This window comes from Nicotiana tomentosiformis, chromosome 2 (genome assembly GCF_000390325.3).
Source record: "Nicotiana tomentosiformis chromosome 2, ASM39032v3, whole genome shotgun sequence".
NCBI classification, from domain to species: domain Eukaryota; kingdom Viridiplantae; phylum Streptophyta; class Magnoliopsida; order Solanales; family Solanaceae; genus Nicotiana; species Nicotiana tomentosiformis.
The window spans coordinates 136318203-136331378 of record NC_090813.1 but is presented as its reverse complement, the minus strand read 5'-3'; the positions used below and the strand labels follow the sequence as shown (position 1 = coordinate 136331378).

The following is a 13176-nucleotide window of genomic DNA, read 5'->3' as shown; positions in this document are numbered from 1 at the left end:
CACCTCTGCTGACTATTATATGTTTGACAAAACCCGTTGTTATTATGAAACTATACTCACCAGTACTGGTAGTGCAGAATTTCAGCACTTTTCTGGTTATAGCACATACGAGAACGTTTATAACTTCTCAAAGATCATAATCTAACAGATTATATCTATTGAAGATTGGGGAATATCCACGATGAAAGAAAGGCAGATAAGCCTGCACGATTTCTACTAAAGTGGGTGATAAGCCAGTTGAAAAGGTTAAGATTAACCCCCAGACAAATATTGTTCAGGATAATGAAAATATTTCTGATAAGGATATTCCTTCTGCGTCCGAGATGGATTTTAATCGATATGATGTTTCAATGATTCCACCCCAAATAGATTTTAGTCCAGGGTCACAAGCTAGAATTTATATTCAAAAAGAATTTTTCAGTGATAAATGGAACCGGTTTAAAACTTGGTTTTTTGATACTTATAGTAAAGATGGTTTAAATAATATTTCTCAAGAGTTTTATGAAACTTGTGCTTTACATAATCAAATTATGTATTTTGTTCCTTGATTTATAATCATTTATTTACCGCTTTATATAAAGGTTTTAGAAAGATCTTTTAAAGATGAGAGTTGCAATATTACTAACGCCATTTACCCTTCTCAAGCACCTTTTATTTTACCAAATAATACAGGTATTACATTTACTGCATTTCAAAAGTTTATTGATGAAGATGTTGCTGTAGTCAGCATCGCAGAAATTAATAAATTAATTTCTCAAAATAATTATTTGAGTTTATATGTTAAAGTTTTGGGTGAACAAAACAGTTTTCTTGATAAAAAACTTGATAATTTAACAGTTTTGATAAAAGATATGAGTACTAACAAGATTTTAACTGATATTGCTTCCACGTCAGGAAGCAAATCAAAACCTCAAATTGGTCTTACTCATGTTCAAAGACCCCCTGAGATTCAAAATTTTAAATATAAATCTTTAATGCTTTAGAAGAACTTCTTGATAAAAAGTTATCCGGTTTGAATATCAAACCTATTGATTTATCAAAAGATTTTGCTGATAAATTAGATACTACTTTTGATTACAAAAATGAAGTTTGGTCAGAGTTTAATAAACTCAGAGGTTATCCCAAAACGAATAGTAGGCATGCTGATAAACCCAGAATGTAAACTTATTATTACAATCGTCCTACTCCTTAAGATGTCTTAATAGAGGAATGTGATTGGAATCAGACTAATACGTCTTATAGTGGTTCTGAAATTTATGAGTGGAATCTTGATGGATTGACTCATAGAGAACTATTCTTGTGCATAGAATGCTTATGTATGCAACTATCTGTAAGAGTGTGAAAAATACAGATAGAACTATTTGCAAAATGATTGTTGCAGGTTTTACTGGCCAACTTCGTGGCTGGTGGGATAATTATTTGACTGCTGATGAAAGGTTAATGGTTATTAATGCTATAGCCACTGACGAAGGAATTGATAACTTAGGCATGGCTCTTGTGAAAAATAGAGAAGATGATGTTTATACCCTTGTTCTTACGATATTAGAACACTTCAATGGTAGATTTACCAATCAGCATGAGACAGTTCGTACCCTACTTAATGGTCTTAGATGTAGGACCTTAGGTGAATTCAGATGGTTTAAAGACACCTTTATAAGTAGAGTTATGGAGTTACCAGAAAATAAGTACGATCAGTGGAAAGCTAAGTTTATAGATGGCCTTCCCTCCTTATATGCTGAAAGAGTTAGAAAGGCTCTAAGAGGTAGCTTTGGTGAAATTCCGTACAAAGATTATACCTATGGTAAGTTGATAGAAATTTTGCACACAGGAAGGGTTAAACCTGTGCAATGAGTTAAAATTATCTAGACAGCTTAAGATGGATAAGCTTAAGGAAAGAAACCAATTAGGAGATTTTTGCACCCAGTTCGGTTTACCCGAGACTTTTACTCATAAGAAGAAGAAACACAAGTATCATAGATACCCTAACCCTGACAGTCCTTATAGGAGAAAGAGATCTAGATATAGATCCAAAGAAGAGCGTGATGCTAAAAAAGCCCATCGCAAGTCCACTAGATTTACCAAAAATAGGTCTAAGCGTGATCTTGCTGATATTAAGTGTTATAAATGTGAAAAATTTGGCCATATAGCTCCAAATTGTAAGCTTCAAAAGCTGAAAACCTTAGAACTAGACAATGAGTTACATGATAAGGTTTATGGTTTGTTATACACTTCTGGATCAGAATTTGATTATTATTATTCTGAGTCAGAATCTGAAGATGAAATAGATTTACTTGATTTATCTGATAATGATAAAAATATTAATAATACTTGTGCAACTTGCAAAGGTAATACATGTACCTATGATGATGATGAATTTTATAAATTGCAATCTCAGTTCCAAGATTTGAACATGAAAACTATTACATTTGATAATGTAATAGAACTTTTAAAAGAGGTTACTGATGAAAAACTTCGTGAAAAGATTATAAATTTGGCTGCTAGAAATAGTTCATGTTCTTCTTCAAGTTCTTCAAAACCTTTTGAAAACTCAAAAAAAGAATTTGAATATTCTGCTCCTTATTCCTTAATAGAAGATAATAACCCTCTTTTAAATAAAAATACTACTCGAGCAAGAGATTCTTCTTTCGATGATTTAAAGGTTGAAGTTGAAAACTTGAAATGAGAGATCAAATCTCTTAAACAAAATCAAATGATTTGTGATCATAGGATTACTCAGATTGAGAAAATTAATTCTCCAGCTAAGAAATCTGATGATAAAAACAAAAGTATTTCTGAAAATAATATTTCTTCTGAAAAACCTATTAAGATTAATTCTCAACATGATATGTTTTTAGGAATGATGCAAATTATCACTCCTCATAGATGGTATATTAAATGTACTATTCTTTTTTATAATAGTTTTTCTATTACAAACATTGCTATGATTGATAGTGGAACTGATGTTAGCTGCATTCAGGAAGGTCTAGTACCTAATAAATATTTTCAAAAAACTACTCATATGGTAAAGTCTGCATCAGGACATGCTTTAGATATAGAGTATAAATTACCTAATATTGGTATTTGTCAGAATAAAGTCTGCATTTCTCACTTTTTTTCTTAGTGAAAAATCAGTTATATCCTCCGATTATACTTGGAACACGTTTATTAACGCTATTTATCCTTCACTAGCATAGACTCAAAAGGTTTTTCTGCTACTTATAAGGATAAAGAGATAAGTTATACTTTTGTTACAGATCACGTAACTAGAGATATAAATGCTTTAATAGATATGAAGCAAAGACATACTGATTCATTACAATTGGAATTGTTTAGTATGAATATATTCGATACTTTGAATTCCACTAAAGTGTAGGAAAAGATTAAATTGATTTCCGAAAATATTGCTATTGATATTTGTGTTGAGCATCCCAGTGCTTTTTGGAATAGAAAAAAACATATTGTCACTCTGCCATATGAAGATAATTTCTCTGAGGATGATATTCCTACTAAATCTCGACCTTGTCAGATGAACGATGAACTGGTAAAATTCTGCAAGAAAGAGATTGATAATTTGCTACGAAAGGGTTTGATAAAACCCTCAAAATATCCTTGCTCTTGCACAACTTTTTATGTTAATAATGCTGCTGAAAAGGAACGTGGTATTCCTAGATTGGTTATTAATTATAAACCTTTAAATAAGTTTTTAAAGTGGATAGGATATCCAATTCCCAATAAAAAGGATTTATTTTCAAGATTATATGATGCCAATATATTTTTAAATTTTGATTTAAAATCTGGATATTGGCAGATTCAAATATTTAAAGACCATACTTATAGAACTGCTTTTAATGTTCCATTTGGGCAATATGAATGCAATGTTATGCCTTTTGGTTTAAAGAATGCCCCTTCTGAATTTCAAAAAATCATGAATGATATATTCAATCCTTATCTTGATTTTATCATTGTTTATATTGATGATATTTTGATATTCTCAAAAATATTTAAAATGCATATTAAGCATTTAGATATTTTTAAAAGAATTGTTATACAAAATAGTTTGGTTATTTCAAAACAAAAAATGCGTTTATTCCAAACTAATATTCGATTTTTAGGACATTGTATTTGTCAAGAAAAAATTACTCTAATTCAAAGATCTATTGATTTTGCTTCAAAATTTCCCGATGTTAATACTGATAGAACTCAGTTACAAAGATTTTTGGGAAGTTTAACCTATATATCACATTTTTATAAAGATTTATCTCGTGATTTAGCCCCCTTATATGATAGGCTAAAAAAGGATTATAAAAACCCTTGGACTGATAGTCATACTATTTTGGTTTAAAATATTAAGCAACGTGTTAAATCCTTACCTTGTTTGACCCTTGCTAATCCTGCATGGCAAAAAATTATCGAGACTGATGCATCCAATATTGGTTACGGAGGTATTTTGTAACAGATAAATCCTAATAATAAGTATAAATATTTGATTAGATTTTACTCTGGAAAATGGTCTAAAGCCTAGAGAAAATACGCTACTGTAGCTCATGAAATGTTAACCATAGTTAAGTGTGTTTTAAAATTCCAAGATGATTTATACAATCAAAATTTTTTGATTAAAACTGACGCACAATCTGTTAAATATATGTTTAACAAAGATTTTAAGCATGATGCCTCAAAAATGATATTCGCAAGATGGCAGGCTCAATTGGCCCCTTTTGATTTTGAAATTCAATACAAAAAGGGAATTGATAATTCTCTACCGGATTTCTTATCTCGTGAATATTTGCAGGATGGAACCCCCATGGGGTAGAGGTAGAGGTAGAGGATGGGGAAGATCATCCCCACATTCCAAAGGAAGAACATCCTCTTCAGGATCGTCATACGGATCCACATCAAACTCCTCAGTTATACAAATGGGAAGAAAAAGTTTGACTAATGAGAAAATATCTCTCAGAGGCGAGTCCTCGATGATAGGACCATCCATTCACCTGGAAGATATTACCCGATCTATTTCTCATGTTATACAAAGAATGGACAAAACTTTTTCCAGTTATAAATGAATTATACCACACAGATCATATCTGTTACCTAGAAAAGATTGACCAGATATATTTCTTTCTAGAATTCTCTATTCCTTGGATTCATAAATGGACTCCAGAAGTTGGATTCACCGAGGAACAAATTCCTTGTTTATACAGGATATTTTATAATAATTTCTGGGATAAACTAATGAAAAATGATCTCAATACGAAGACGTTATACGGTCAAGAACTCTTGGACTCCATCAAAACAAAAATCCAAGAATATTCCAACAACCCTCAAAAAGAGAAGGTTGATGATAGTTCAGTTCGGCATATTGCCAGAAAGATCTCCTTTCAAGAAGGGGACAAAGAATAAATGATCAACGACTACTTGGAAGAAGTAAAAAAACATTTGCTTCGTTCCATCAATCAGTAAGAGAAATCCGACACTTCGATAAAAAGTGAGACCAGCAACGATGATATCGCAGATGATTCCCAACCTATTAAATCAGAGAAGATATTATCTGATGAAGCTTTACAAGATGCGGAAGAATTCCTCCGCAAAATGAAAGAGATGGAAAAACGACCAGCATAGTGAAGCCGCCGGACCTCACTGCACAGTGAAGCCACCGGAGCTAGCCGCTGGACCCCACTCAACAGTAGATAAACTGTTTCAACAGTAGATAAACTATTTCAACAGTAGAAACATTGCTCATCAACAGTAGAAACACTGTTTGCACAGTAGAAACACTGTACATGGGCCCATGTGGGACCCTATTTTACTGTTCATAAATTCTTTTTCTTTTCTATTTAAATGATTCATTCTTTCAGAGAAGGGAGGCAGAAGCCAAACCCCTCTCTCTCAAAACTCTCTCTCTCTCTCTCTCTCTCTCTCTCTCTCTCTCTCTTAATTGTAGGTACTATCTGTAATCGAAGAACAAAGTAAATAAAGTTTCGAGTTCTTCATCTTCAGGCCTTGCATCCCGGTCAAAAGGTATTTATTTTGTTGTTTATTAGTATTTCATCTAGTCTCTCCTCTCTGGCCATGACTATGTCCGGCTAAGAGACTTCATATCTATGTTGTATAACTAACTTCTCTCATATATAAACCATGAAAGAGACGGCATCTATCAAAATATAAATAAATTTTATATATAATTTCTTGCTTGGTTTCGAGATGGTTGGTACAGTCTAATATAGCACTAATCTTATTGGTTTTGCCTTAGTGGCTCCGTCTGGCCAGCCGTGAACTTTAGCCCGTTAAATGAGTTGAAAAGGGCATCTTCTTTCACGGTTAGAACTGCTAGACACATAGGCTCAATGAGAGTATGTATTATATTAGGACAGACCCCTTGCTTGAGTAAAAAGGTTTAACCTTCCATACAGTCATCAAAATATATAAAAAATTCAAGTATATTTCGATTCTTATATCCTTACTGATTGTGCGGATTACCGCCAGTCTTTCAATATAAGGATACTGAATTAGCTAGATTAAAAACTCTCGATCGTGTTAAAATAGAGATATTTAACTTGTGAAAACCTCGATGGACATATAATAGTCAGCAGAGGTTTGAAACAATTTCAGTTCTCGATCAATCGGTGATCTCTGTTTTAGCTCAGTTGAGAAGGCCGTGCGGATTACCGCCCGCCACTTGATCCTGTTAAAATGTTATATCGAATATATATATATGTATATATATATATATATATATATATATATATATATATATATATATATATTTTAAGATGTACATATTGTATAGTATATATATATATAGCTTATAGCTTATATACTAATTTCTTAACCAATGTACGATATATTTAATTCCGGTTAGTTAATATATTTTTTTATATAAAATAATTAATGTGTTATTTCAGGATTATAAAGGAAATTTTAGAAAAAATAACTAAGCATATTTTTACATTAAAATGTCATCATAATTTTATTCACTTGAAATCATTTTTTATTGATTTATGGAATCCTTATTTAATGCACTCTTTTTTTTCATAAAAAAGAAAGAAACAAACAAATAATAAAATGGATAGATTAGTAAATAAATATTCCATGGGAAGAGAAGTAGAGGGTTTTTCTATGGGAAAATAATTTTTTATTAAAATGTTTCAAAAATTCCGACCGATTTCGGTCGGAATATTTAAAATTATGCTCTTGTCCCACATCAGCCGAAAGATGTGAGCTTTTTCATCTTACAAGTTGAGCTTTGATGCCATAGAGTCCAACAGCTGTGGACTAACAAAAAAAAGCAAATATAGGAAGGGTTGTAGTTAGTGCTTAGTAATAAAATTTAATATTCTATATTTAGAATTATAATTCAATAAAAAAATAATAATAATATATACTAGTACTAAGATATAATATTGTGGTTCTATGATATCTCAAGGTGGGAAATATACATGCGATACAAAAAATATATATCTAGAAGATTTCTAAAATTATTATATATTTAAAATTCCGACCGATTTCGGTCGGTATATGTAGTTTGATTGTCAGTCAACGCATTGAACTAACCGATCATTTTTGGTCGAAAAATTTCGACCGATTTCAGTCGCAATACCTTTGCCACCAGTATTTTTCCGACTAATTAAAAGCGGTCGAAATCGGTCTCTTTTTCTCAAATTCCGACCGATTTTGATCGGTTTTCCTGGACGAAATTAGCCAGTTTTTTAGTAGTGAATAATGACGGATCGATGTCGTACTTCAGCCAGAGGGTAAAGCTAATGAAGCAATGGTTTTAGGCACCCAAATTATTAGAGGCCCATTTTTCAATTAATAATAGGTTAATTTTTGTTAGGACCAAAAAAGTCAGGTGTCATGCGTAAGCTAGTAATGCAAACTTTGAACGACGATAAATCAGACAGCAAATGAGAAATATACCAAAAGAAACACAAACATCTAACATGGTTAGGTCAATTGACCTACGTCCACGGCGGAGATGAGCAATCCACTATATTAAAAATAGTACAAAATATCGAGAGAAGAAACTCACGAAGAGGAAAACACAAGTGACACACTAACACTTGTCCCGTAAAGTTCTTCCCCCTAAACACGACTCTCAAACCCCATATGGCTACATTGTGGATGCTGCTGAATGAGAAGGAAGGATCCTCAATTTATAGAAGTCCACACCTTTTCCTACAAGAGAAAGGACTAGCCAATATGGAAATTATATTTATAATTTTCTTCTAAGAAAAGGAAAACTCAATTATGGTAAATATATTGCCCTTTCCTTCAAGAGATAGGAAAACCAAATATGGTAAGAAAATTATGACAACGCCTAACAATTCTCCCCCTTGGCCTGGATTTTCTGATAAAATAAACTTGATCCACCTTCTTCACATAACCTACAACAGGTCGCATCTCCAAATCTCCACCACAAAATTTGTCTCAACGTGCGTAGCACTCCGGTCAAATTTCTCAGACAAAAATCATGAATATCGTCAAATAAGTTGCGGCTAGAACTAAACCCGCCAAGATGAACCTATCTTGAACCTCGCTCTGATACCACTTGTTAGGACCGAAAAGGTCAGGTGTCATGCGGAAGCTAGTAATGCAAATCTTGAACGACGATAAATCAGACAGCAAACGAGAAATTTACCAAAAGAGACACAAACAATTAACATGGTTCGGTCAATTGACCTACATCTACGACGGAGATGAGCAATCCACTATATTAAAGAGAGTACAAAATATCGAGAGAACAACCTCACGAAGAGGCAAACACAAGTGACACACTAACACTTGTCCCGTAAAGTTTTTCCCCTAAGCACGACTCTTCAAACCCCATATGGCTACATTGGGGATGTTGCTGAATGAGAAGGAAGGATCTTCAATTTATAGAAGTCCACACCTTTTCATACAAGAAAAAGGACTAGCCAATACGGAAGATTTATAATTTCCTTCTACGAGAAGGAAAACTCAATTATGGTAAATATGTTGCCCTTTCCTTCAAGAGATAGGAAAATCAAATATGGTAAGAAAATTAAGACAACACCTAACAGTTTTATGGTAATGTTGTTTTAGAATATATTGAATATTTCTGGTAAAAAAAAAGATTTTTATAAAAAGATAGAGAATTATTTAGCCAATGTGTTTTATGTTGACTTATAATTAATTTACATTCTTCTTCTTCTTTCTCATAATAAAACTTGTATTTTATATTCTTTTTTCTTTTGTCTTACTAAGTTGTCTATTCTCTAAAAAAATATGGGATGAAAAAAGTAAAAGTTTATCAGCATCGGAAGTTTATAGTAAGCCAATGAATTTTTGTTTCTAAGACATATATATGTCTTGCGTGTATAATTTTTAACACTTACCCATGGTCGAGTAATAATTTTATTTGATTTGTTGATTCTTAAGGATAAATATTTCGTTAGGTGTAAACTCCCAGAGGGTATGCCATTTTACGGATGAAAGACATTGAATAAATTAAAATTGTTTCTTTTTCACTCTTTCAAGCATTGCAGCAACAATGGAATTTTATTCGAATATATTAAGTTATGTACTTCTAGAATCAAATTCTATTGTTCTAACTATTTCTATTATTTTTTTAAATTTGAATTTTAAAAAAAATATTTTTACCTCATAGTAGTATATTACATTTTTTTTTATTATTTATCAGAATTCACATATGTCAACTATAAAGCATGATTCTGGTTGCATTATATGACCGTTGTTTTTATTTTTAAGGCCTCTAAAAAAGTTGGCTTTAGGCCTCCGATGTTCTTGAACCGTCCCTGTCGTACTTGCAATTTACATGAATTAGAAAAATTGCGTTATAATTATTTCATATTTCAATTTTACAAAGTATTAGCGAATACTTTGCTTCGCCATGACATGATACTGAAAGAAAGCAAAATAAAGCCTTTCGGTATGAAGCTACCTGTATCTAACATCATAAATAGATTGGCATCTTCACTATAGCAGTTCTTTTGGGTATAAAGTTCTTTCTATTTGTCTTTCTTTTGGATGCACTTATTTCTGGTGAGCAGTGAGCTTAAGTTTGGCACCATAAGATATGCGGACCTTGCACTAAGCACATAGAGGTTAAAATCATATTGCACGTATCGATTTTCTCTTCGTTGTTCTTCTCAATAAATTGTCGTCGTCCCAATTTCTGAATTGTTCGTTATATCTTTCTATATTCGAACTTGGGAGCAAGTTGATTCGTACAAATTAAATGATAAAGACGTCGACAAGTTATTGGATAAATTAAGGTTACTTAGGTGACCTTGATTGACATGCCAATATGCATTTTAGTAGATAAACAGTTATCTGCTTATTCATACTTCCATTAATATATACTACCCATGGGATAATTATTTGGAACAATTTTTCCTTCTCTGTACTATTAGTTAAATAGGATCAATATTATCATTTTTAAAAATTTGCAATTTTCTATTTTTTATTCTAAACTAAAACAAATTTGTTGATATTATTTATGTACAGATTTTTAAATTTTTGTTTTTATTAATAAGGCGTATACGCGCATCCAAAAACTAGTACTACAAATAAGATCAGTCGACCAACAGACGAAGAGAAGTACTTTAAAATTTCTAAGGATAGGTGTCTATTCAACATGCTTTAAAGGAAAACTAATCTTGATGTCTACTCATAAGGGTCTTAAGATATGGTTCCTAGCAGCACATGAATAATCAAACGTCTCATGAAAAAATAAAGTTTAATTACACTTCATTCAATCCTTACTCTACTAGAGCTTGAAAATATATATCAAGCAATGCCAGAACTCAAAAAGTAAGCACACTAGCAATTATGTTATTTGAAATCTAAGCATATTCGCAATCAATGCATCATACTAAAATATGTCTTTCACTTAAACAGAACTCTAAACCTTACTATCAAAGAAGAAGTGTATAAGGTCCTCCGTTTGAATAATCGAAATTGGAACATGATAGACCAAGGTTAAACTTCGTATAATATTAAGCCATGATGCGAAGTTAGGTTGCCGAGCTCGAGACCTAGAGGACGAGCAAAATAGAGACCGGTCAAGATCGAGATCGGCTAGGATCAAGGTCGAGCAAGTTTGAGACCGGTCAAGAGGCTAAATAGAGACCGATCAAGGCCTCGATCGGCCTCGATCGAGGAAAGCTTATCGAGCCAAAAAACAGAAAGACGGAATATCCGCAATTGGGCGAGAATCTCGGCGGAAATCACGACACATATCAATTAATTAAACTATCATGGGATTCATTGCTGTATTTAAAAATTATATTAAGAATAGGACCTCCCCACTATATAAAGGGGGGTCTGATTATTTGTAGGGCATATAGATTCAGATTCATAGAATATAAGGAAATATACTATCTTTTCTGGTTTTGATATTTAGTCATATTGTTCTCCTATCAGTTACTCTCTATTCAGTTTGAGGGTAATAAAACTTGAAGGCTTAGGTTAATTCATTCATTCGGTTTGCATTCATTTCTTTTACAGTCTATTTCGATATTTATTTATATATTTTCTTAATTTGTACCGAATTATACTACATATCCTTAGTAGCGCGTATAAATTCAATTGTCATCCGTTTTTTCGGGTAAACAGTTTGGTGCCCACCGTGGAGCTAAGGATAATAGTGGTTATTTGATACAAATCTTTGTAAAACACACCATTTTACATTTGCTTTTGGAAGTATCTTTGATTTCAGGCTAAAAATGACGAACTCTCAATTAATACCCCTACACATCGACAATGAATCTGGCCATCAAGGGGAGAATGAAAGGCTACCCACTGACCCAGTTGAAATTCGGGCCGTGGTTCCTATTGATGTTAACTCGCATGTGGCCATCGAATCGAACCGATATTCTGGTCCGAAAAATAGCATCCAGGGTGGAATCCGATCTGCAGTTCGAAATACCCAAATTATTGAAGAAGACGGGATCAGCCTGTGTATGATCTATGAAATCTGCAAGCTCAACAGGTGGCGACAGCTCAGTTGCAGAGCCAGACCCAGGCATCGAGCAGGGCTGAGCCTGGTCTACCCCAAGAAGTCACCCACAGAACAGGACCAGCTGTGGTAAGGTCGAATGAACAAGAATCGGGGACTAAACCCGAAATTATAAAGATACTCGAGGAACTGACAAAGCGGATAGAGTCAGGGGAAAAGAGGATCGAAGCAAACGACAAGAAAGTAGAAACCTATAACTCCAGGGTTGATCCGATCCCGAGGGCGCTACCAATACTGAAGGGTTTGGATTCCAAAAAATTCGTACAAAAGCCTTTCCCTCCGAGCGCAGCTCCCAAACCGATCCCCAAGAAGTTCCGCATTCCCGAGATTCCTAAGTATAATGGAACGATCGACTCCAACGAGCATGTCACCTCTTACACGTGTGCCATTAAAGGGAATGATCTAGAGGATGACGAGATCAAATTTGTATTACTAAAGAAATTTGGGAAAACCCTATCAAAGGGAGCAATGATATGGTATCATAATTTACCACCTAACTCTATCGATTCTTTTGCCGTGCTTGCAGATTCTTTTGTAAAAGCACACACCGGAGCCATAAAGGTCAAGACTAAGAAATCAGACCTCTTCAAGGTAAAGCATAAAGAGAACGAGATGCTAAGAGAGTTTGTATCTCGTTTCCAAATGGAACTAATGGATCTACCACCGGTCACAGACGATTGGGCCGTTCAAGCTTTCACTCAAGGGCTAAACGAACGAAGCTCAGTGACTTCATAGCAGTTGAAGCAGAATTTGATTGAGTACCCGGCTGTTACCTGGGCTGATATACATAATCGATATCAATCAAAGATTAGAGCCGAAGATGACCAGCTGGGGGCTCCTTCTGGTTCCGCTACCAAAAGAGACATCGACCGAGTATCGAGGATGAATAGGGATCTATACCAGTCATATAATAGAGATCGTAGGGGCAACAGACATGGGCACAACTCCATACGAGGTAAGAAGAGAAGCAAACGTGGCCAAGGCTCTCAAGGGTTGATCAGCAAGAATGGTTTTGACAGGCATACCGGGCCTAAGGAAGCACCGCGATTGTCGGAGTATAACTTCAATGTTGATGCATCCGCTATTGTATCGGCTATTGGACGCATCAAAAATACTAAATGGCCTCGACCTCTGCAGACCAATCCTGCCCAAAGAAATCCCAATCAAGTATGCATATA

The 13176-nt window shown here is 33.8% G+C and overlaps 1 pseudogene; it reads left to right on the top strand.

The window, feature by feature from the left end:
* Window positions 1-851: 851 nt before the first annotated feature.
* On the top strand, window positions 852-4932 carry LOC138905661 (uncharacterized; annotated as a pseudogene).
* Window positions 4933-13176: the final 8244 nt, after the last annotated feature.